The sequence below is a fragment of the Lissotriton vulgaris genome, chromosome 4_1 (assembly GCF_964263255.1).
Source record: "Lissotriton vulgaris chromosome 4_1, aLisVul1.2, whole genome shotgun sequence".
Classification (NCBI taxonomy): Eukaryota; Metazoa; Chordata; class Amphibia; order Caudata; family Salamandridae; genus Lissotriton; species Lissotriton vulgaris.
The window spans coordinates 1,334,460,777-1,334,464,654 of record NC_141691.1 but is presented as its reverse complement, the minus strand read 5'-3'; the positions used below and the strand labels follow the sequence as shown (position 1 = coordinate 1,334,464,654).

Below are 3,878 nucleotides of genomic sequence, written 5' to 3'. Positions count from 1 at the left end.
ATCTCCCCAATGCTGGGTCAAGCCGTACGTCTGCTTCAAGCAGGTGCAGGGTTTGTGTGACGCATCATTGTCCTAAAGGTGACTGATTGATATTTTGTAGATTTCCCTCAGCCACTATTAGGATGTGTTCCAGCGCAGGAATGCCCTCCCTTGCGCCGGAACGCCCCCTGATGGCGCAGGGCTTTATAACGGGATGCATCTCCCAAACGCGTCACGTTGTTATAATATTATACGCCGCACCATGGCGCCCTTTTTTGTTTAGCTGCTGCGTCACAAAAGTCACGCAAGAACGGCGCAAAAGAGCCGCAAGGGCTTAAATCTGCCCCTTCCTTTGTAACCCTGACAATAAGAAAAATAGTGGCGGTGGATTGATAGTTTGACTATTTAAATGACTGGTAATGTAGCAGGCAACTGTTAGTGTTGTCACTGATCTGACTGAAATCACAATGGAGTTTGTCTGTCACTTTGCGTCTTGCCTGCGGACTGCTGCCTGCCAGTCCTAGGTGAACGTTTCAGTACTTTGTTTAGTGAGTTACGTGACTTTCGAAGTCACAGGTCCGCAAATAAATGAAAAGTAACCATAATCAATATAATTTCGCAGAAATATTTTGTTATTGTTCTTTTGAAATGTTTGATTTGGTTGACATTGACAAGCAACAATCATCCATGTTTTCTGTTCTTTCTTTCATGTTGTACGTCAGCTCCCCCCAGGGGCGAGAGGAGGACACAGGAGCAGCAGGCGGCGGATGCTGTTCATCAACAGGGCCAGGATCGGGCAGGCGAGGGCTCCTCTGCTGGCCCCAGTAAGTTTTCATTTTAGACTAGTACCCATTTTTCCTAGCGTTCCTCATTTGACTTTTTTCAAAATTGTCTTTGCTCTTCTTGTAGACTGTATCTAAATTCTTATCCTGCCTCTACTATGACTCCCTGTGGTATTACTAGATTATTCTTATTAGTCTGTCTGTGTAGCTAACTAAGATTGCACGGTTGGCGAAACTCCCATGATTCTAGTCAGCAATAGCTCTATCAACTTAGTGCAGTCCTCTGGGATTGTCCATAATGTCTTTTGAACTGTTCTATCTGGACTCATGCTTGCAAAAATTGCAAAACCTTTCGCTCAGTCACTCTAGTCTGGACCAAAAAACACAGATTGTATTTAAGTTTAAAAGCTTTATTAAAAGTAAACACATTTATTAAAATGAAGTCATAATAAAACTAAACGTTTAACTGATAATGGAAAAGTGGTTAGTGCTGACGATTAATTGAAGACATTTCTTGTGGTCGAGCCGAGCTCTCACCTGGTTTCAACTTGATCTTGTTGTTAGAAGTCCATCTTCTGTCTGTGTGGAGAAAAATGGTGCGTGTTAAAAAAACAGATTTCATCAGTTGTGCCTAAAAGTGCAGCAAGACAACCTTCCCTGGAAAAAGGGACATTTTTTTTAAGTTTAACGTAGACAGTCACAAATTACATTGTTTTCACATGTCTTCATTCCTAGACCAAATACTAGTGACTAGTGAGTGCTTTATTCTAACATTCCTAAATGTACTTTGTAGGTGGAACATCTGGTGGCGGGGCCAGTGTGGAGGTGGTGGTGCTCGACACGGAGGCGGAGGGCGATTCTTCAGGGGAGGAGGCGGCGGCGGCAGCTGTGAGAGTTGAGACGGTGGTGGTGGCGGCCAGAGGTAAGCTCTTATATATTCCTTACTTATTGAGATTGAAGACTAGCTGGGAAGGCAAGAATATGAGATGCATGGCTGGGTGAATGATGAAGCAATGATGGGTGGAAGGACAACAGCCTGGGTGGGTGACACAGAAACTGTATGTGTCCATATACCTGGATCATGCTACTATCTGACTCTTAGATAGCATATGTGTATCTAGAGCAGGGGTACTCCTAGTACGGCCCGCGGGCCGGTGGTGGCCCGGCAAGCCTTCGTTGGCGGTGCGCAGACCTTGCAGACAATCACTGCTCCCCCGGCCCCCACAGAGCAGAGGCTTTTTTGTATTTCACCTGTTAGCGGCCCTGCATCTCCACTCTGACAATCACTGCTCCCCCGGCCCCCACAGAGCAGAGTGGAGATGCAAGGCCACAAAGAGGTGAAATAGAACAAAGCCTCTGCTCTGTGGGGCCGGGCAAGCAGTGATTGTCAGGGTGGAGAAGCAGGGGCGCTAAAACAAACAAAGCCTCAATAATATGTTAATGGTCTTTTAAAGACCTGTTAAGTACTTTGGTGTTGTTGTCTGTGTGTGCGCGTTGAGGAAGCGGTCTCAACCCGGGCTGAAGGCTGACACAGATAGACACACACACAGTGAGATGACAGAGGGGGAGGGAGAGGGAGGGCAGGAGGGAGAGAGAGATGGAGGGAGGGCAGGAGGGAGAGCAGGAGGGAGAGAGATGTATGTAAATGCTGGGTCTGGTGGCTCAGTGGATGAGGGCATCTGCTGCAGGGACCTGTGTGCAACCTCATGGTCACAAGTTATCGTTTTGCTTTAGCCCCGCCCCCTCTGACTCCGCCCCCACCAGTGCGGCCCTCGGCCCCAAACTACACTGTAAATGTAGCCCCTGAGAGAAAGTTTGTGAGTACCCATGATCTAGAGAGAGTAGATGGTCAGTGGATGAACTAAGTGTAACTTTGAAGAGCATGTAACACTGCACCCGCACGTCCGTTCCAGTGTAGGAAAGGCAAGGAAAAGAACTTTTAATTTTGTCCAAATACTACCATAAATAGTAGCAGTAGTTTGTATTGCAAGCACTGCATAGATCCGGTTATTATGGTGGCCACTCCCTACCTCTCTTAATAAGTTTAGTAGTACTCAGTCATTCATGTGTGGATGTATCACTGGTCACTCAATAAAAAGCAAAGCACCTAAAGTCATCCCATATATAAGCAAAAACATCCCATGTGAAGTGATAGATAATCAGATTATTTATCTTCTTCAATTTTCCATTTCTAGTACTCATTTCCACTGTAGGGTGAAAGTTAAATTAATTAAGCAGTAGCCCTTGAGTTGTAACAGAGTATTCTCAGTGCCACCCGTAATAGAAAAGTAAGAGATTCACCACCTGCATGTACTGGACGGGTACAGTAACGCAACGGCAACGCAAGTCTAGGTCACTCCTCATGGCGTGCGTCTCTTTTTCTCGGGTGCAAGTTTACCGCGCTGGCATTATGCCGGCTTGCAGAAAATAACGTACCAATTTTCCAAAACAAGAGATAAGAAGAAGAATAAGACTGGTGTACTTTCATAGTCGACTCCAATGGATGTCCACAGTGCTCATAGAATTTGTTCCTTAAACTCCCACTAATGTTAGAGCAAGGATGAAGAAGTGTGAGGTTAGATAGATACTGGCCTCAATAGTTATGTAATGCGCTTGCAAGTTGCTAGTTGTACTGCAGCACAAATTTCTGCTGAATGATTGAGTTAATCTTAAAGAGCATTGGTTACAGACTATGTCTTTCTTTCTTCATATAGGTTCTCCTTCCAAACGAACAAGGAGGAAGGAGCTGGCTAGAGCGGCCCGGCAACGGAGGATCGAGGCCACTGTTGCGGAATATCGGCGGCTGGTGGCCCTGGAGGACGTGGAAAGTGTGCAGTCGACAACTACGACAACGTCGTCTGCATCGGCCTCCGTGGCCCCACGGGCTGCCACCCAGCACAGTGGTCCACCGAGACTGAGCCGGGCTGCCAAAGGCAAACGCCACCGCCGAGCAGCAAGGCCAACAGCTGCTTCTCACAGGCCTTGCACCTGCAAGGCAGTGAAGGCACGCCTGCGCCGCACTACCCTGATGGTGTCCCGCCTTCAGCAGGAGCTCGCCTTGCTCCGCGAGGAGCATGATGCCCTGGCCCAAAAAGTTAACAGCATCCACCCATAGTG

General features: G+C 47.2%; 1 long non-coding RNA gene across 1 annotated transcript; it reads left to right on the top strand.

Annotated features, from left to right (window-relative positions):
- The first annotated feature begins 697 nt into the window (after positions 1-697).
- LOC147723947 (uncharacterized) lies at positions 698-3,635 on the top strand. Its single transcript, XR_015310066.1, has 3 exons — positions 698-803; positions 1,555-1,683; positions 3,476-3,635. It is a non-coding gene; the product is annotated as an uncharacterized LOC147723947 (long non-coding RNA).
- The last annotated feature ends 243 nt before the right edge of the window (positions 3,636-3,878 follow it).